General features: G+C 33.2%; 1 protein-coding gene across 4 annotated transcripts in view; it reads right to left on the bottom strand.

The window, feature by feature from the left end:
* LOC110376711 (mucin-2) overlaps positions 1 to 22,289 on the bottom strand; it is a 70,926-nt gene extending 48,637 nt beyond the window's left edge. For all 4 annotated transcript variants that reach the window (XM_064039335.1, XM_064039337.1, XM_064039338.1 and 1 more), the window contains exon 1: positions 22,135 to 22,289. The gene's annotated coding sequence lies outside the window, so the exon portion shown is untranslated. The remainder of the gene's footprint in view (positions 1 to 22,134) is intronic.
* Positions 22,290 to 23,181: the final 892 nt, after the last annotated feature.

Raw genomic sequence — 23,181 nt, 5'->3', positions numbered from 1 at the left:
ATCTGCGAGTAACATAGGCTATACTTATCCCGGTGCGGGCAGTAGCTCCCACGGGACGCGGGTGAAACCGCGGGAAAACGGCTAGTTTATAATATTTGTACAGATGAGTAAATATTTGCTGATCGATTCAAATCAAAGGGCCAATTACAACTTGTCAAACAATTAACATCAGTGTGAGCCCTAATCTCAGTTTAAAGGTTAATAAGTGGTCGCACCCAACGTCGGCCAGCTATTAATTAGCATTAACTGGACAGCACACATCCGATCCGATGATACCAGCATTATTGAGTACTAATTGTATTATTACAGACAGAATGTCACTTCAATATCTGATAGACGTTTAACAAACAACTGATTCCTTCAGCTTAATAGTTGTCTTAAAATTAATGATATTTTGCCACATTAATCCCTACTAATATTATATGCGAAAGTAACTCTGCCTGTCTGTCTGTTACGCTTTCACATCTAAACCACTGAACTGATTTTAATAAAATTTGGTACAGAAATAGAGTTGACCTTGAGAAAGAGCATAGGATAGTTTTTATCCCGGACTTTTGAAGAATTCTTTTGAAAAAGCGATATAACCGAACTCTACGCGGGCGAAGACGTGGGCGTAGGCTAGTAGATGAATATCCTCTTAAAATTAACGATATTTTTGCCACATTAATATCTCATAAAGAATGCCTTAATTGAGCTGTTGGATATTAGCAGATTTTTTAATGGTTATGACCTCCGTTACCATAATAAATTATGAAGTTGATGTGTTGATCGAAAATTAATTAATCGATTTATATAATTTTGCAATTTTGTTTATTACATGACCTTTGAAAGTATGCGAAAATCTTATCAAGGTACAAATATCTTCCTGTCTATTACTCAGTCATACCTATGACAACGCTGTGAGAAACAGAATAGAGAGTGCACCTGTGTGCGCAGTTGCTTATAATCTGTGTTAGTGCCATATAAAATGAAATATACGCATCTTGAAATAGCAGACATGTCACCTACAAAACTTAATCTTAATCCTAAATCCTAGGCACGTACTTACATTGCGTAAGTTAGCTATGTTCGTCAAGTTATTGTTAATAACAATGCACATTGTGGCTACATACCGCAGCTATGAAATTTGCAACGTTTGAAACAACAGTTTTTAGTAAAACCACTACAATAAACTGAGTAATATTGTGCGTAGTTTATAGTTAGGGCTTAAGATTGAATGTCTTATCAATCGTGTTTTGTTTGTTTTGAATTACCTATGTTTGATAGATCCTTGAGTTTGTTGTTCTAAGTGATTTTTGAATCTAACCTTAATTATATATGTAGATAGATTCCTCGATACTGTGAAAGTAGAATTTAGATTTTTTTGTGTGATAAATGCGTAGAAGTATCAAAGACAGCCTGTGCTCTCATACCTATGTATATTGAGTTATCATAGGGTGCATGACTGCTACCATCGTAGAAATATACTTTGCAAAATATTGCAAAATATATTCAGTTTTTTTTAATAAGATTTAGCTGAAACAAAATTCTCATACAACAAAAGCGAACACTGGTTAAATGTAACAATCAGATAAAAAAATCGTTAATAAGCAACATTTTTTGTGTGAAAATGTTAGTTTTATTCTCATAGGAATAATCTTAAAGAGGGTCAAGTGCGAATCATATAATAGAAACAGCTATTGTTTTAAAATTTGTAATATTACAGATACAAATGTAAGTGGAAAATATGGTACAACAATACTCTATTTTCAATCCATTTTTGTCAAAGAATGGTTTTTCATTGACTGTCCAATGTTTTATCAATGGAAATGGTTAAATAAATGAAGAATTTTTTGACGAAGTATATATTAGTTTTAAGTTTGTGTAAATATAGATTCAGTTTTAGTTATATTATAATACTAAAAAAGAACTATATAGTTTATAAAAAATAGGAACTTTGTTATGTACAACACAAGATCTAGATCAAGTTGTGTGAGAGTCTAATTGTATCGCGAGGATTGTTCACATTCACAATTAAATGATAACCGTTACAGTTACAACATAATTCTTTATTTCCTAACGCGAACAAAATATTTCCAAAGTTTGTGTTTCTTTTTAAATAAAATCAGGATGATAAAATAAATAGTAAGCTAAGCTATCTTTGTGCAATATATATTTTAGAATTTTGTAAAAATGTTTCAAAGTGTTTTTTATAAGGTAAACTAAGAAAAAAGATACCTAATTTTACGGAACCCCAAAAAAATGAACACCTTTAATACTATGTGCCAAATCACGACACCGTAACTCGGGTAAAGACGCGCGCATAATATAACACTTTCGCTTTCCGCGTGTGACGAATCCATTGACAGATGCTGTTTGCTTTGACAGCGCGTGCGCAGTGTAAGGGCCGTTACATACGAGAGATCTGAATCTGGGAATATAAGACCAGTAATTGTTGTAAAACTTTTTTATTGTACTTTACGTAGGTAGAGAACACGATTTCAATTGTCCGACTTCTTCTTCAAAGTCTATACTTTATTATCACAATTAAAGCTGAAGAGTTATATCGTTTGTTTGCTTGAACGCGCTAATCTTCGGAACCAATGGTCCCATTCGAAGCATTTCAGTGTTCCATAGTCCAATTACCGAGTAGGCCTTTAGGTTTATTTGTTTTAAAAATGCGGGAAGCAGTTCTAAGAAATCTTGCTGACATGCTGATTTATGCTCTATGCTCTTGTATTCGGGATCAGCGATCATGAGTCATCTGCTCTTTTAAAATACGCCGTGTGCTTACAGCCTTAAGTTTGCGTTTCGCTTGCGTACATACTGCAAACATAATTGTACTTTCGTTGACCTGACGATGTAAATATTATTCAATTGTTCTGTTTTATTCGTACGTGGAAAGATTTATGAGTTCTGTGACCTTGAAAGTGAAAGATCAGCTTTGAATTGATGGCTTAGTATGCATTTTAATCAATGTTTTTGTGATGTTTGTACTTTATAAAGAAACTTTCAAGTGTTCTCTAGATGTATTTAATTATTTTAACTTTTTCAATTATGTAACTAATATTTTTAGCCAAAGGAGCCTAGACGAAATGAATTCATCTCAAATTCGGCACAAAAGACCGCGAACAACCTTTATTTCTTTGAAAAGACGCCTATAATATTCATAACCGTCAAACTTCATCTAAGTACTAACAGCAGCGTGAACTATATTTATGTTTCCTATATCCATATCTATTTATCGATTGGCATTTGTTCATCATTTTCTATAGGCTATATAATTAAAGGCAGATGTAACTTCAACTAATAATATGCATACATTATCGTATAAACAACGATCGTAAAATGTTATAGGATGCTTCACAGATGTATGAAATACCTATTTAAGTGTCTATAAATTGTGCATTTGTAGCTATATAAATGGTGCTTAACCTCAAACTAATGGATAATGGTGACTAATAAACGGAACTGGATTGCATGAAAATCTAATCAGAAGCTGTATTTATTTGTCTTCTAATAAATATTTAATTTATACCTGATAGAATAAATAAGTGTTGCTGGGGAGTTTGTTGCGCCACTTCTTTCCAGCTACCACAACACATGGGAAGTGGTGAAGGCTGGGCGGTTTGGGGGCTGTCTTTTGTACATTTTGATGTTCAAAAAGAGCTGTTTTGCAGCCAAGTTTGAATAAATGATTTTGAGTTTGAGTTATCTCAGCCCTAGTACATAGAGGGTCCCAGAAGAAAATGAGGTGGATAAGTCAATAAAAGTGCAGACTATAAATAAAACAGATTATTGCAATAGGAATGGTCATCAAAAAGGTTTATAGCGATTCCAAGCTTTGCAGTAAAACTACTATTACACAAGTTATTTTCCTATTACGAAAGAACTTTTGAAGAGTTCACCGGACAAGACATACAGTGTTATAACATTGAACAAACACTCACTTGGAACCGTTCTAACGACTCACATTCGTAACTCATCTTTTATAACTATTCATATTCATAGTACAAAAAGTCGTGGTGGCCTAGTGGGCCAAGAACCAACCTCTCGAGTATGAGGGTGTGGGTTCGATTCCAGGTCAGGCAAGTACCAATGCAACTTTTCTAAGTGTGTATGTACTTTCTAAGTACCTATATCTTGGACGCCAATGGCTGATAAAAAGGTGAAGGAAAACATCTCGAGAAAACCTGGACTATAAAGTCTGAAATCACCAACCCGCATTGAGCAAGCGTGGTGATTAATGCTCAATCCTTCTCCGTGTGAGAGGAGGCCGCAGCCCAGCAGTGGGACGATAACAAAAAGGCTGTAACAGTAACAGTATATTCATACGTCAGTTTATTGTAGTATTGTGAAGTTGTAAAATTGAAGGCAATTTGTTCATATTACTTGCATTCATCAGATACTAGTAAAGTTGTTAAAGTTTTCTTGTATGCTTTTCATTCTAGATGGAAAAATCGATGCTAGTTGAGTAATGATCAAGTTAATTAAGTACTGTGGATATTAATGGTAGAGATATATATTTAACACGTTTTATATACGTAGAATAATCTTGTTCTCTGTGAAGCTACTCAATGGCAAAAAAAAACACGATTCTTTTCAAAAACTGTAATCGTTAAAGATTTAGGAATACGAAATATTTATGTCGATGTCGATTAAGATAATTATGTAAGTCCAAATAAGTAATAAGACTTTCTTCCAATCACAAGTTTTGTACTAAGTGATCAATTAAAAACCAATTGCGTTAATGACAGGAGCTAAATGATCAATCGATAATGCGAAAGCGACTTACGAATCTTCTAGAGGCCTTAGGTCAAATTCTTGCAACCGAAACATCGATATGATTTAGCAATACCTTCAAAAACGATCGATTAGCTAATTATAGGGCCCATAATGTTTCGATATTTTGTACAATATTTGTTAATTTGGTAGTTAATGTTAATCTAACATCAACAGTTAACCAATGCATTGCCTTCACATTTTGTAATTAAGTATGTTTTGTTGCTTATTTCGATTCGACTTGTGTTATTTGGGAAGGTTTAATGTATTATTTGGTTTGTCTACAAATTAGGTAATATACAAGATTTACATATAGCTTTTGCTATGTATATGAAAAACAGTATGATAGAATAATTAAAGCTATAGGTACTTCACCATTTATTTAATGAGGTATTACTAGCGTTCGCCAGCGAATAAAAAGCTTATTGCCTCCTCCGACAAATTATCTAACAACGAAATGATTTTTCGAATCGGTCTAGTAGCTCCTGCGATAAGTGCTTTCAAACAAACAAACCCTTACTTTAAATTATTAATAAATTCGTTTATTTGTACGAATAATATTATAACATTTAAGGTGGTTTATAACATACAGAACCTTAACATCTTATTATTTAGTATCTATATGCTTTCTAAATATGAATGGTCGTAGTAATGTGAATCATTTCTTTCTCTTAATTTGAATGTTTTATGTATGAACATTAACTAGGTAAAAGCGCATTAAATATGGATCATGATCAAAACTACCATGCATTGTAATGTTTTGGATAAATTACATTTTCTAGTATGGGCGTCTTAGCCAGTTTATAAAGAGTTGAGTATATATTTGGTTTTCTCATTAAAAGGGTAAAGTAACTATGTAAATAAATTATCAAATGTTTCACTAAAAGACAGCCGGATTTGTTCGTGAATGATTTTTAACTGACTTCCCAAAAAATGAGGAAGTTTTCAATTTCTTTTTATTTTAAGCTTTTTTTTTTCATAAAACAGTTAGTAGTTGCAAAATAAGTTAAGAACCAGTCACCGTTATGACATCATATGCAAAAATGATGATAATTATAATCATCACTTATAAAACAATTAAATGAGCAAGTAATTTGAATAGAGCTACTATCCGAGTAGCTATTTATTTTTTGATGCAAATAAATAAGCAAATATACCAATTTGAATTAAAACTTCCAATCATTGTTACCTCTAATTTAATCGATATTTAAAAATAAGCATGGGTAGTCGTTTGTCGATAGTTTCATCAGTTTCATCAAGGTTGTCTAAAAGCTGATTTTAGATATTATAATAATTGATTTATAAATGTTAATTTGATAAGCTTTGATTCTATTTCCAGTTTTACCAAATTATTGATCTCCCATTATTTACAGATTTAAATATTGATGAAGATTAAATTAGACTTTTATTGTTATTGATTTGCATTGTTATATTAAATAGAACTTTTATGCCATGTCCGTTCCGTGTCGACCCGTGCCTTAATTTATGAGACAAATAGGTATTAGTTATGGGTCATTGAATTAAAAATCTTAAGAATCACATAATAATAGTACCTACACAGTTTACGACACTTCGATGTTTATATTAAAATAAACAATAAAAATCTTTGCATATTGATACATATTATTATTATTTCTCTATATATTATATTTTATGCGTAAATAATCTGATGCAATTAATTAAGATTCATTGTAATAATTTTAAATTGACCTCTGACGTTGTTATTGTTATCGATTTCCGGATCTATTCTCTAAAAAAATCTAGTATTCTGATAAATATTAATTTTGTAAGCTAACCTTGACTGATTGTATATTGATAGATTTTATGATACCCTTTTTTGCCTCAGTCTCGGCAAAATATGTACCTACGGTTTCCAAAATGTTTATAAGAATCAGGTTCAATCCATAATTATAGACATGCGTTCCTAATCTTCTTTCTATCTATTGATTTGTTTGACACTGAAATATTTCTGACATTGGGCCCGTACAAATAATGTCGAATATCTTTCCTTAGTAAGCCAAAAAACAGACATACACCGGCCGTTAAAGCATAACATGAAAAAGTATTTGTTTAACCTTTCCTCTTACTAAATTATTCTCACTTCATTATTGTTTAAAAAAACAGTTTACCATAAATGACCACACAATTTCCATGAACCGATGAAGTAACTTATTACAGAATAAGGCGGTTTCTCACAAGCCTTTGGTCATCAGTCATTAAACTACGATCTTCCTTATAGGTGTAAAACTTCTGAATAGCTTTGAATTTCTATTTAATTACCGATCAAAGCAATTATGTACATATTCATCGATGAATTATGTTGAATACGTCATGTCTGTGGCCATCAGAATACGGATATGTGGAAAATTATTGCTTTCAGTATGAATAGAATGAATGTGACAATGTAAAAGGATTGCGTATGGTATTGCTTATCGTGTGGGTTAAATTCATGACTTAGGCCAATATATTATTGAGTAAAATGAAGCATATTATGTAAAATAAATAATTTATATAAAAATAACAAAAAATAAGTATATCGATTTATAAAATAGGTAGAAACCAAAACCAATCAAAAATTATATATCTCTAATATTGTTGACAGGGATTAAAGTACTTTAACCAGCGAACTCCCTAAGATTGCAATTTGACTACGTATCATACATACATTTCTTCAAAGTGTACATACACTGTTCTTTTCTTTTATTCAAAACAAATACCCCACAGCCACAAGCAACTGATTTAGTTAAGGCACTGTTTGTCGGTCGAATTTTATCTATCATTGTTACACGACTTTTCTCACGGAAGATGCGTTGTTCTCCCGACACACTTACCCACATTATGTAGTTACGTAGGAAATGTAGTTAAATTTTAGTGTACTTTGATTGTGTTATTTGTAGAATTTACAGCTTTGAATAAAACATTTTAACTATAAAAATATTTAATTACAAGTCGATAAATTTAATAAAATATCGATAACTTTTCACATAGTCGATGTCACATCCCTAGCTGACTAATCGTTATGAATGTTTATATGAAGTTATGACAAGCTTGAGATTGAATAATGGATGTCTAGTGACGGTATCAATGACATAACTTTATAAGGTATTTACTGGAACTTACACATACTACACCTAATATGGAGTAGGCAATATATTTACTACTAGCCGTTTTCCCGCAGATTCAACCGTGTCCCGTGGGAACTACTGCCCGTACCGGAATAAAATATAGCCTATGTTACTCGCAGATAATGTAGCTTTCTAATGGTGAAAGAATTTTTAAAATTGGTCCAGTAGTTTTTGAGTTTATCCATTACAAACAAACAAAGTTTCCTCTTTATAGTTTTAGTATAGATATAAGTACTAAAGATCAATTATATATTTTGTAAAATTACAGGATACTTAAACGAACGCAGAATTAAACAATTAAGACATCTTAATACTAATGAATGTGATTAAATCACAAGCATGTATTGTAGAGACATACTACCCATTACGTATAAGGTAATTAAACGCCAATCAAGCATTCCATTCACCAAACAAATGCAATTATGTTGTCATTGTTTGACTTTTGCATGGGGGCAATGAACGATACTTCATTAAGGTAAGCTATTACCGCAGTTGGTAATATGGATGCTTTATTACGTAAATATAGAATGTTAAAAAAAGTTTTAGGGTGCTTCAAATAGCCACAAAAAGCAACGTTGCGACTGCTACACTATTTATTTACCTTAACATGCGTAATTTAACACTACGGGCGCTTTTAAATAAGCCTCAATCTGTAGTGCGTCTAATTGAAGGTCTGAATACATTTTCAGATATAAAAGTCAAAGTGTTCAATCTAAGTACCTGATTGGACTACAACGTATAGATTAACCTACGATTCACTGAGTCATACCATCCTTAAATGCTACACTAAGACACAATTACAACGATATCGGATACCTCTATATGTAGCATAGACTTCATTGATCTAATCATCGCCCACTGCAAGTATACCTACTTTTTTTTCCTACAAGGCCCTAACCAATCCCTTACCCAAACATTGACAAACACAAAAAGATTAGCACGTTACCCAGTAACCTGTCTATCTTAGTAATCAATGTAGGCATGTCAGCGTGCGATAATGTTGTGTAACCAATACGTAACATCTTCGCTTTCACAGCCCGACCTCTGACATTCTGTACTGAGCGGACTTAGCTTACGTGCAAACTGCAAACTAAACTGTCGGCCGATTGTTGCCCCGGTACTGGCATTATTTGCATCGGAGAGCACGTAAGTGTCGGTGTTGCGCCTGATCTCCCTCCGGTCGTGTCGGATTGCCGTCCCATCGGGCTATGAGAGTGAAGGAATAGGGAGTGCACTTGTGTCTGAACAAATGGTTGTTAACTATAAATATCCTGTACCTACAGCACAACAACAACAACAGCTAGTCTTATACATATATATTTTTTTAATCATGAATTTAATTTTTACTCTCTCTGATGCCATACAAATATCTAATCGTTGTTACGTGTGTACTTCCATTCCTCTTCACACCGATTTATGAGTCCGAACCAACTATCGGGCGACTAAAAGTTTGTACTGTGCGCGGTCTTAGGACATTCTTGTCGTGGTGATTTATGGCGTGACAGACGGAATTGGGACGGTAGAATTGAAAGATATAGATTGTCCGTTATGTGTTATGACAATGGTCTATGGTTATGTATGTTTAGCTTCGGGTCTTTTTGTTGAATTAATGATCGCGATGTCACTACTCAGATCAAAAAAATAAGTAATAGTTGGTTTGCTATTTAATTAGGTCATACAATTAATGACGGAAACAAATAACCTAGTGCAATATCTTCATTATTAGAGTCCAAATCGGGTCTAAAACACAATGAGAGCTAATTTTGCGCTTATAGTTTTAGTTTCTTCTATAAAATAGTAAATAACAAAATATAATAACACATAGAGCAGATTCATAGCCAACATTTTATATAAATGGCTCACCTAGATACCATAGGCTTGACGTTTCTACATTTTTCACATCTCTAAACAATACAAGTATGAACACAGAATCTTATAGCTCCTATGTTATTTTTACAAGGCTGCCTTGAGAGCACTTATCTGATATGAAACTTTAGGAATCTGTGTCCATCCGAGTAGGAAGTTAGGATATAATGAATAAACTACAATACAAAGTAAATATTAATATTTAATGAGGCTCGTTTTCAATATCATAGGAAGTAATTAATTTTTGGAGTTATGTTGACGTTTTGGTTGGTAGTAGGTAACTTAAGCGTAGGATGTTTTTGATGAAAATACTAGGTTTAATAATACCATATTGCTGACATAGTTTTTTTTACAAGATAAATCAGTTTCAAATATTACATTGAAAAAAAAAAATTACAGTAATTTTTACTGTAGTTTATATTCTATATTTAGCAACAGATTAAAACCTTTGACTATCTAGGAATTCATTAAGTGGGTAAATTACTTCTCAAGATACGAGTAAAACCGGGCTAAATATATTCATTTTATAACATAAAATTAACCTGTATTACAAATTACTAAACTTATAAACGCTTAAGTAACAAAAACTTAAATGAAGTAATAAGAATAACATAAAAACTGCAAGTGGAAAAACGGGTTTCATTCTTAAAATTACTTACTTGTCTTTAAATGGAGGATGTAACATATAAAAGTCGACTACAAAAAATAGTTTAAATATGTATCTTATGTATCTTTATTTTGTACAAGTTTAAATGTCAAAGTTTTTTTTATTTATTTCTTAAAAATGCACAACTTAGTGCATCTCGATTTCATGACAAATATAACAAATTATTTTGTGATTAACTTTAGACGAAGTTATTTACATAAATGATAAATAGTTTGCATTTGCTAGGTCAAGTGTAAAATATACTTTGAATGCAATATTAACATTAACTTGTATGTTTTGTGTGATTAACATAAGATTATTCTAAGATCACAATAAGAAAATATCGGTAGATTATAATTTTATTTTATTTGAGTTTTTAAGTACACTTTAGAACATTGAATCCGGGTTATTTCTATCATAAAACGATACTGCAATAAAAGCTTTAGACAATTTATAATACTTTAGTATGTTTAAGTCGTTATACATCTGTTTTCTAAATAAAATTAATAGGCATGTGTGCGAAACGGTCAGTTGGTCGATTTTCCTTTACATAATAACAATGAATATGTAAAACTTCTGATTAAGTTTCACATGACCCAGTAGGCTAGAAATTCGCAAACAACCATATTTCAACCATATCTGTCATATTATTGGATAACAAAATTTTGATACTTAGTTTTAATATTTCCCTCTTATTATTTGAATTGTTAAGATTAGATGAATAATTAATGCAGATAATTACCTAATTTAAGTTAACATTTTTTTTAACGAGTCAAAATGCTCACAATAGAAGCTCAAGATATCATCATCATCATTATCATCATCTCAACCATAGGACGTCCACTGCTGAACATAGGCCTCCGCTTTTGATCTCCAAGATATGCTCGAGTATATTTCTAGAATACCGGTCTAAGAATGCTTTACTTTACACACTCATGTCGATTTAAATCAGAATAAGTACATGAGGAGTCTCGTAAGCGATATTTATAATAGCATTGTATTCCTAAATTATGAGCACTGTGTAGCATTGCTATGTATGAGTGATGCATAATGAAAAACTAGAAACTTGTATTCGTAATATCAGTGCAATTTTTATGACACACTAGCTGGTGCCCGCGACTTCGTCTGCGCAGGTTTAGTATTTCGAACAATATGTTTACAAATTGTAGCCTATGTGTTATTCTGATGTATAAGCTATATTATTGTAAAGTTTCATTAAAATCCATTCAGTAGTTTTTGCGTGAAAGAGTAACAAACATCCATACATCCATACATACCTACAAACTTTCGCGTTTATAATGTTAGTAGGATAATGTTATAGGTACTTAAATTAATCCTTAAAATAGTAAATCCCTATTAACCTATATACTAACACATTTTTTATTGTTGACTTTAGAATTATCGGATTCAAATTATTGATACAAGAGACTTCTTCCATTATATAGTTGATGCAATCTATTTGTTTTACTAAAATTTAGCGAACAAAAAAGACCTTTAAAAATTAATAATGTCAAACAAAAAACATGCGTAGGCGCCCGGGTCTAATCTATTAAGTCTAGAGGACCATAAGTTCACAGTTTTTCGTTTATTATGCAACAAAGTCTAGAGGTCGTGTCGGACCACATTTCAGAAGAGTCTGCGCCGTGTGAAATAGCTTTATCTATCAAGATAAGCAGTAGTGTACTTTGAAATCAACAGTAACTGTGTTAACTTAGGCAACCTGTATTTGTAAAGAATAAATGATATAGTTATAGATAGGGTTTATAGGCAATAAGTGTGAAACCTGCCATAAAGAGAGGCAATACAATCCATAACTTTGAAATGTCATTAAAGGGTTTAATAAAAAGGATGTCAATAATAAGCTATGTTGATAACACAAATACAATTATTGGTAGGAATGCTGAAAACCGCATCAAAATCGGTTGCGCCAAACGTGAGCTAATCGTGCACGTTAGTGCCACAAACGTATAAGGCATTTCTTATTTTTAAGTCGCTTAAAAAAATCTTTCAATATTCATGTAATGAAATAATGATAAACATTATTCTTCAACTGCCCTTTTCGTACTATGAGCCAATAAATAATTTATTAAAAATGCATAAAGTTACATCTTCTTGATTGACACACGTCAATATTAAATAACAATGCAAATATTTAACGACTTTCTGTTGATTTTTATTCATCTTACGTCATTGAGAATTGAGTGGGTCAATTTTATTATCACACCTTACAGCATTTTGTAGGTCTTACTCATGTTATAAAATGTCAAAGTTGAAATGAAGATGGACATGTACGTTTGTTACATTCACACAGAAATTACTGAACAGATTTGGGTCAAACTTTGCACGCAGAGAGACCAAATTCTAGGTCACCATCTAACATCTTTTTTATAAAAATAAATAAACATTTACCATACTAAAGACGAGTAAACCACGCGGAAACGAATAGTTAAGAAAATTAAAAATGAATTAAGTTACTATAAAAAGAAACTGCAAGTGGTTTAAAAAGCGAAAGTACATCAGAAATAGCTCTATTACAGCCACTTATGTGTTGAATAAAAATACTATAATTACAATACTAATTGTCTTAAGTAAAGTGCTTTGTTATTTACCCTCGTATTGTATGGTTTCACGCGAAGTTAAACATATTTCCTGTAAGTTCATAGATTATGCAACTGTGTATGTTCGTAGATCCGGACTTTTTTGTTAGAATTAATATGTAGCTATGTTTGGTAAAGAATGGATGCATGTGCGTGTCCGACTTTCATTCAATAGGTCACAAAAAAAATACTAGTAAATATTTTCAAATAAATTTCAATATTAGTGCTCTAGTTATTGCATTTTACTATTTTAATTTTAATGCTCAAATTATGGTATTTTTCTAATGCTCATTGGCGCCGTTTTTACGTTTGTATCCAAAATTCTGTCTCTTTGAACTTTATTTACAACTTAAAGGTAAACATTACAGCATTTACATACCAACACGAACACACTACAATAAAAATGAGAATTTAACAAGTCTGTTTCGCAAAGACCGCATTATAATAAGATAATTTTATTCAGTGGCAATATTGTGGAGGCTACAAATCACGTCAAAATACCCTTTGGGCGACAAATGAGGCTTCTGTGATGTCATCATTATGTCAGACGATTGACAAACTATAGATTGTCAGACAAAGCTATGATCTATTGTAATATTGTACAAACTATATAGACGACGGACTATACAATATCAATGGTAGAAGCCACCACAAAGGTTGGTATAATAAGTCCAACCTTTGTAGTAACTGGCTGGTGATAATTAAGCATTCGAATTGATTTAAAATTCTAATTTGGAAGCGTTTAAAAATAACATGAGCTGCGGTTTCCTTTTTCAAATTAATGACGAATTCTGTTCTGATTAGGTTGAAGCAATTTGTAAAATCATTTCGTAGTAAATGAAGTATTTCTCAGTTTAACTCATTCAGTCATTTTACTAAGTACCAGAGCTACTGTAGCACATCCACATAAAACCTCTCGGCAATAAAACGCATGATATACTGGGCAGCTACCGGACGGTAGCCAACTGCCCATGGAGAACAAAATGACTAGCGGAGGTGCCATAATGGAAAATTGACTAAGAAAGTAGCGCGCAAACAACGCAGGTGACCGGGGGACGAGTAACGTTACTGTTATCGCCCTACGACCCGACCATTTTTTGTAATACTAAAAATCGTTGACAGATGTCTTAAAGAACCCGAACGCCTCGTTAGTTCAGTAGTAAGTGATCGTATTGGTTATGCCCACCATGCGTATTTGACTTAGAAGAAGGCACCTGACATTCCTGCATTGTGGCATGTTTTTGTTTTTTTTTTTTTTCATGGGAAATCATCATAAATGACTCCTCCCGCTGTGGGTTAGCAGCGTGAGCGAGTGTCAGACTCTTCCTGACTAAAACTCATCATGTTCCTTCGTAGGCCTTTTATGTACCAGGCCCGCGGTAACTCTTTCGAACAATCCCTTATGCAGGGCGCATTATGGCATCTCCGCTCATCATTCCTTACTCCGTGCGTAACGAGTAGCAACTCATTGTTGCATCTATCTAGCATCTTCAACGTATAATGAACTCCGGTAAGTCTTAGGAATAGCTAACAAGTTGGATTCAGGCCACTAGTGCCATCAGATTAGATTCTGGCTGTTTGTTATACGATCTTGGCCTCCTTGGAATGGTGCCTAAAATACTTTTTTGGTAAAACCTTTTTGGTCGTACTCAAAAAGTATTATCGGATTTTTAAACGGTTTTATTTAGCTCACCCCGTTTGTTTTATTATTTATTCATTCTTTTTTCTTGGGTCAAATTTAGTAATTCAAATTTCACCCTCTTCCTGTCAACCGATTAATCTGAAATTTTGTATACACCTTTAATTCCGATGACAATACAATATAGTAATATCAATAACATTGTAAATCCAATATGGCCGCCGGCACAAAATGGCGGATAACGTAGATTTTATCAATCCCATCAATATGGGTATCAAATGAAAGGGCTCAACAAGCAGAATACAATATACTATAAAAAATTGAAATCCAAGATGGCGGCCGCTACAAAATGGCGGACAACGTAGGTTTTATCAATCCCATCAATATGGGTATCAAATGAAAGTTCTCAACCAGTAGAATACAATGTACTATATAAAATTAAAATCCAAGATGGCGGCCTCTACAAAATGGCGGATAACTTAGGTTCCCATCCCATCAACATGGGTATCAAATGGAAGGTCTCAACAAGTAGAATACAATTTACTATGCAAAATTGAAATCTAAGATGGCCGCCGCTACCAAATGGCTGATAACAATTTTTTATCAATCCCACCAATATGGGTATCAAATGAAAGGGCTTCACAAGTAGAAAACTGTCAGTAACTCCAGCGGGGCCCAACAGGGCCAAGGCCTGCCTGGGCTGCGAGATTGTTCGAAAGAGTTACCGCGGCCCTGGTACATAAAAGGCCTACGACGGAACAAAACGGTTTTAGTCAAGAGTCTGGCACTCCTCACCGCTGCTGACCCGCAGCAGGAGAGGTCATGTGATGATTTTGGGGTTGTTACAAAAAGTATCTGGAAGGGCTATGTATTGAGGAATTAGATTGTAATAAATTGTCAGGTAAGAGACCGTGTAATAATGATGCACTAAATGAATTAGATAGAATGAGGAATATTCGGTAGGCATTTTCATTAAATACTAAAACTAGAAAATAAAAATCGGTAAAAACTTTTAAGTTAAACGGTTTTATCTTATGTGTACTGAAAACTAGAAAATAAAAAATAGTTACTTACCTGTCAACCTACGTAGGTGGTCCCGGTCATATTAAACTAAAATAAAAACGTGGGGCCCCTGTGAAATCCTACCTATGGCAAAGCATACCTATCGTTATACTTTGGTAGATCATGAGCTCGGCGTTCGCTGGTGAAGCCGCTACGGCTGATTATCGATTGTCAAAATCTCCAGTTACGATTATAGTAAGTCGATGCAATCCACACCTATTATACCTCTAGAAGAAAGTACTACAGCAATAGTTAATGGGCCCCACGTTTTTATTTTAGTCTAATATGACCGGGACCACCTACGTAGGTTGACAGGTAAGTAACTATTTTTTTATTTTCTAGTTTTCAGTACACATAAGATAAAACCGTTTAACTTAAAAGTTTTTTTACCGATTTTTTATTTTGTTATTGATTCTGAGGGATACATGTTCGTAATTTGAATTTTGGTACCAATGAATTTATGTACTTCATATAGGTGCTTTACCCGTTTCAAAACTTTAACAATTTATAAAGTTACGTCTATCACTTTAATAAACTTAATTATAATCTGTACAGCTGTTTTTAAGTATTGCTCTTAGCGACACTTTGCGATTCATTTTTATTTGTTTAGATAATATTGTTTTACTTACTGTGTCATGGTGACTAGGGTGTCCCAAAAAAATCAAAATCATTTTTTTTTAACGCATACCCTCCTATTTTTTTCCTTTTGGTCCAAAACTATTATAAATAAAATTTTATGATGGTAGGACCACGGTAACCCGTGCCGACTTGCATTTGTATGTATGTCATACTTGCTCTCTAAGACTAACGCGATCTAACTCGTCGATGTGCTTGTGATTTCTTGTTATTTAGTGATCGAATCATTGTTTTCAAACAGCCAACATGTCACTAGACTTACGCAGTTATAAAAAGGGTATATTTTTAATTAGGGGACCTAAAACATCAAATGACGGGCTAAAAACTTCCGTCTAATGGACAAGTTCTGGCAGTTTCATTGTACAACTAGCGACCCGCTCCGGCTTCGCACGGAATAACAGTATTTCTCCACTATTTAATGTTTGTTATTATACATGTAAACCTTCCTCTTTAATCACTCTATCTATTAGAGAAAACCGCATGAAAATCGGTTGCGTAGTTTTGAAGAATTAGGTATGCTTACAACGGGACACGGGGACAGAAAAAGCGACTTTGTTGTTTACTATGTAGTGCTATTCGGGAAATTCATTTAATTGTGAATGAAAACGTAAATCTTATTATTCGCGAATGCATTATCTACTGGGAAAAGGCGCGTATTCCAACAAAATCTTTGCCTAATTGTGTGATTAAACTCGTCACCTTGTATCAAGTTTGGAGGGACAAAAGACACAAGACGTTTTTAAGCAACGCCATCAGGACTTTTTCAGCAACTTAGATATGTAATTTGTTTGATTTTGATTAATAAGAATAAATCATCATGTCCCGAGCCTTTTCCCACTATGTTGGGGTCGGCTTCCAGTCTTGCCGGATTCAGCTGAGTACTAGAGTTTCACAAGGAGCGACTGCCTATCTGACTTCTCAACCCAGTTACCCAGCAACCCAATACCCTTTGATAAGACTAGTGTCAGACTTATTGGCTTCTGACTACCCGAAACGACTGTCCAAGATGTTAAATGACAGCCAGGAGAGCAGCCGGCCTACAGTTAGCGCGAGTTACAGAAAGCATGCGCCTCAGAGGAGCAAAGAGGAAATAACTCTTGAAAAACGATTGGATGTATTTCAGGGGTTATTTTGTCTTTGGTTAAATTTTTTTTTTCAAAAGAAGGTCTTTACGGTACGTTGTATGACAAAATCACCTCTAACTTCATTTCAGTAAAAAGCGAGTTCTTTGATCGATCGCCTTAAAATTAACGACAGTTTTCTACATGAAAGTGTCCTACCTTCTAGTCAAATAATGCTTCGTATCAAGAAGCCAAAGTTTCACTGGGGAACGATGTGGCCGAAAGATCGGTGAAGTTCATGCAAGACTTTTATTGATTAATCACAGTAGATGAGGAACAAAAACAATTATTGTTAGGTACCGTCCTAGAACATCGGAAAATTTATCCTGACTGTAAAAAAAAACTACTTTAAAATGAAAATTTTAACAATGATATTATTTTCAATGTATATGAGAAGATAAAACATTATTTGGATGTATTCGAGGTTTATTTCTAGTAATAATAATTAAGATCCATAGTAAGTCAGTACAAATTTTCATTGGAAAACTTTGGCATTAAGTCGGCACGGGTTACCACTGTCTGATCGAGATAATATTTATTATAGGAGATAATGAGGTCAAACCGAAAAAAATTAGAGGGTATGCGTACTTTAATTCGAGAAAAAAAAAATCCCCCTTATGTCTTGGGACACCCTAATGGTGACCCATAGGTTAACGAGCCCAAACAAGGTGTCGCAATTTAAGTTTTGTAAGTCAATATCTAAAAATAATGACCTTGGCCAAAAAATGAATCTAGTATTAAAGTCTTGTACGATAGAAAATCCCACGTAATTCGATATTATATAGAAACTTTACCTTATTTTGTTCGTTTATATCAAGGTAATTATGGTAATTATATGTTAATAATCTTAGGCAACATTATTGATTGTAAATCTTGCATAAATTAACTCATTTTAAAGGCTCTATTAACAAATTATAAATAGGTGTTAATTATTTATTTGTCTCAACAAATAGGTAAAATTAATCTTGAAAATGTTCTACAAAGTCAGTAATAAAATGAAACACTCCTTGACGATATAAGTAGGTTCAATTTTAATATGACATATTTATTGAGCTAGTTATCCCTTGGTAAATTCTTTAGTTAAACTAAAAAAAACTAAGACCCAGTTGCAACATTTAACTATAAAGATAACCAAACCATAACCTTCAGTTTTAAGCCGCCCATTAGTAAAATCGGCGTTTTGAAAATTTTAAATGGTAAAGTTATCGTTATACGGTGCATGTGACCGTAAGATGATTATTAAATAAAAGATATATATAGAAAATATTACATAAAAGTACCCAGTAATTATCTTAGTACCTCTAGTGACACATACTACGGTAACCAGACAGAGAATGCTAGTATCTGAAAGTGGAATGTCTGCCAGTTGGCGCATCTCAAACAGGCTCCTAACTCCTATCTAGCCAGGGGTCGATCAAGTGCAACTGACCTTCGCACTTTCTTTTACTTTGTAAAACTTACTATATAGGATCCACAACAAAGTATATAAAGAATGAATATAAAACTAACAATATTTTAACTAAGTACAATGGATGATTTTGTGCAATTTATAACAGTATGCGTAGGCACATGGGAAAAACAAAAAAAAAATTATGACAACTAATCTATAAATGTTTGTGACAGGTTTGACTATAAATGCATTTTCCCTTAGGGTGTGTTTAAATGAGCGTTACTTTTTTCTATTCCCATCTTATTTTAGACAAAATAACGAAAGAATTCTGTAAAATAGTGGTTGGGCAAAAATAATGCTTTCGTTTTTTGTTTCTTTGATCTAAATGCCATTTTATAGAAAAAAGACGGAACAAACTTGAACATCGATCCCTATTGAGCCTGACTTCACAACATTTTCCTTCACTGATAGACATCTAAAGATTATATTAAAATTAGTATTTACCATGTTTACCACACATACTTGTGCATCAAAACCTGGCAACTGACCCGCGGGTCTCCACACAAAATTACCAATAAACATAATATTATTAAATTATTAATTAAGTTTGTTAGTGTACGTGTAACATGCAAAACGTGTGTAAGTTTTTGCACTAATACAACTGCATGATAAACTAAGTATGTCAGATAGTTCCCACGAAAATCTGGATGACTCAATAGCTGATTTTGATAAACTAGTTGGCCAAAGATACGTTTTAATCCCACGAGAAGAACACTAATTAAATCTTAATGTTGTTTTGTTTTTTCAAAATTATAGTGACATGTACTTATGGACCTTGGAGTAGCTGACAAGAGATCACGAATTTGGAAACCGTTTTTACCCGATTGTCAAGAATTTTAACTGGTTCCTAATCTTGTATTCAATCAGCCGAAAAAACATAGTAGTTAAGCAAAAAAATATTCGCTACATTTAGAACAAATTGTCGTTTACGGATCTGTTAAAAATAACTTAAATAGCAAGCCGTTTTATTCGAAACCACAGAGCGTTAAACAAATAGAACGATCACTAGTATTAGTTACAGCCTATTTATCGTCCCACTGCTGGGCACAGGCCTCCTCTCACACGGAGAAGGATTGAGCATTAATCACCACGCTTGCTCAATGCGGGTTGGTGATTTCAGACTATATAGTCCAGGTTTGCTCAAGATGTTTTCCTTCACCTTTTTATCAGCCATTGGTGTCTAAGATATACTTAGAAAGTACATACAAACTTAGAAAAGTTGCATTGGTACTTGCCTGACCTGGATTCGAACCCGCGCCCTCATACTCGAGAGGTTGGTTCTTTGACCACTAGGCCACCACGACTTCAACGACGATCACTATCAGTTTCAATTATTCAAATGTCACCAATAAGGTCGATTTTCCAACGTTTGACATTTAACATGTTCAACTACTAACATATGGTACATAATCACGGAGGAAGTAAAGATACCGGAGATGCTATAAGGAAGGTAGGTCAGATGCCTTCTTGTAGGTCAATGGAATGTACCCGCGATAGGCGTGATCAGTTACTAGAACCAACGAGGTGGTGTGGTTCCTTGTCAAATCAAAACAAACTGCCAAATCTGTCAAAGATTGATCGGTGATTTTATTTTGAAAATAAATCATCAAGCATTGGCATTTTGGCGCGTTACTTTCTTAGTAGATTGTGCGTTATGACATCTCCACTTATCATTATGTACTCCATGCACATAACCCTTATGTACAGTCAACTTCAGGTCAGTGGTAACAGTTTTATAGGAAAATCGTACTTATTACTATTGAGTTAAGGTGCATGACAGTTACCACTGATGTGCGGTCTACCGTACAATAACCTCTTAAGTTTAACAACGAATTGAAATACTCGCGATGTGTCGTACTTATTATAAATTACATAGTAATGACACACACACACTAACATATGTAATATACAAAATCAAATAAGCCTAATGCAGGTTTGATGCGCAAATAGTTTACGAGTAAATATTTAATAGTGATTTTGCAATAAGCTTTTAGACTGTATCCAATTCGTTTTAATATTCATCACGGTGCATCTAAGATGGGTAACTAAAGGTCGGATGCGCAAGCGCATGGAACAATAGTGACGGCATATTCACGTGCACGAAGTGTTTAAAGCTTTTGATGGTTAATGGGCTAATTGGTCGTGTAGCTTTTATTTGGATATTTTGAAATTTTTTATATGCGTAGTTTGAAAGGTTAGGCTTAACCTAGTTAATTTAACCTAGTTACCCACGGGTCACTGTCGATCATACACTTGATAAAGGGCTTCAAATGTCGAGATAAACTATAGGTGGTACTTACTTAAACAATGCTCAATAAATGGCTCACTTAATCTACCATGAAATATAATTATAATTAACTGTAATATAAAATTATCAACAACTTGCAAGTAGGTCAATAGAAATATAATAAAATCTTGATAAACAATTTTCTCACATTTACTCACAAATGTAGGTCAATTTAAAATCTACCTATTATTATAAAAAAATACAGACTTATCAACGAACAGAGATGGCATTTGACTTTTTTTTGCAAATATACATTTTCTAAGTCACATAATGGTTATGTAAGTGCAATATGTCATAGGTAGACATGTTTAGTATGTGCCATAAAAGCCTGCAATATAAGTTTAACGATATAAGCACTAGGAGTGTCTATTCTTCCTCTAAGTCTGTTCCGGTTGCTATTATGAAACGTTCAATCGTATGTCAATGCAACGATTGTGCGTTGATGTCTTTTTGATGCGCGACCGTGCATCGTGAATTTGTTCGCCAATTGTAGGATATTGTGATGTTTTCTATGTATTTTGTTACATCTTGTATGTTTTGTAGGAAGGTGTTATCTATGTTAAATAATATATTTTTTTAAATAAAAAAAAATGTGTGATAAAAATACTGTAAGTACAATACAGAATTAATAATTTATTAATTACTTGAAATTCAATAAATTAAAAAATATATAACTCACTTTATTGTATTGCATATATTTTTTTCACTTCATTATTTTGACTAATAACTCACAATAATTATAATCCTTATATGTTTCTTAAATACACAATTTTGACTAAAATTAATCATTTAAAATTATTGATCAATCAAATAAGCCCTAATTTTCTCTAATTTTTGTTTTTAATAAATTAAATAAAAAAACCTAATAACCTAAATAAATATTCCACAATTATCCCAAAAATATAATCTATAACACAAAAAAAAAAATCAAAAAAAGAACTCACCTTGCACAATAAAAAAAAAATACACGACACTACGTCACTCACACTCGAAATTCAAAATTCAAATAAAGTCCGTTACCGCGCTCGCCGGGGTCAGAGTGCGCATGCGTGGTACCGCGGTGTCATCCCGCGACTCACGCGCTCGCGCAGAGAAAGTGCTTATATAGCTTTTAGTTGCAAACCGTATGACGTCACGAACTGCAATGGATTTATAGGCGGCCGAAACAATGAGATGAACTTTTGAAGCTCCGAACATACCTATATACGTACAGATATATTTTTAATTACTCATTTTTGAGGAGTTCAAAATGGCAATGACATAGTTCTTGGTAAGTTCGGGTGGGTTATTTTTAAGTTTTTGGAGTCTGGTTACTTGAACCAAAATGTTTATTTTTAGCACACATTTTTTAGTGAATGAAAGTTTTTTTTCTTTTATATGTGTAGGTAGCTTATATATTTTTTAGTTGCAAACTGTATGACGTCACGAACTGCAATGGATTTATAGGCGGCCGAAACAATGAGATGAAATTTGGGAGCTTCGAACATATAGATATATTTTTTAATTACTCATTTTTGAGAAGTTCAAAATGGCAATGACATAGTTCTGTTGAGTTGAGTTCGGGTGGTTTATTTTTAAGTTTTTGGGAGCTTTCTTGGTGTGTTTATTTTTAGCACGTATTTTGTAGTGAAAAAGTGGTTGAAAGAAATTTTACTTTTCTATGTGTATAGGTTGTTGAATCGATAATTTTTGTAGGTATTAATTACAAAAAAAATATATATAAATAATGCATTGCTCAATGATTAATGCTCAATCCTTCTCCGTGTGAGAGGAGGCCTGTGCCCATCAGTGGGACGATAAAAAAAGGCTGTAACGGTAATAAAGGAAAAAAAATCGTTTAATGCATTCCATTTGATTGTAGTAAAATCATCCTTAAAATGGATGAATTGGTGTATTATAGTCCAGAAAAGTATATCTACCAAGTAACAGCTTTTTGATGTCGATCGAAATTCTACCTAAGCCTTCTAAGAGCCCTGATTACACAATGCTTT

This window comes from Helicoverpa armigera, chromosome 19, assembly GCF_030705265.1.
Source record: "Helicoverpa armigera isolate CAAS_96S chromosome 19, ASM3070526v1, whole genome shotgun sequence".
Taxonomy (NCBI): Eukaryota; Metazoa; Arthropoda; class Insecta; order Lepidoptera; family Noctuidae; genus Helicoverpa; species Helicoverpa armigera.
Note: the sequence above shows the minus strand (reverse complement) of the source record. Positions and strands in the feature narration are given on the sequence as shown.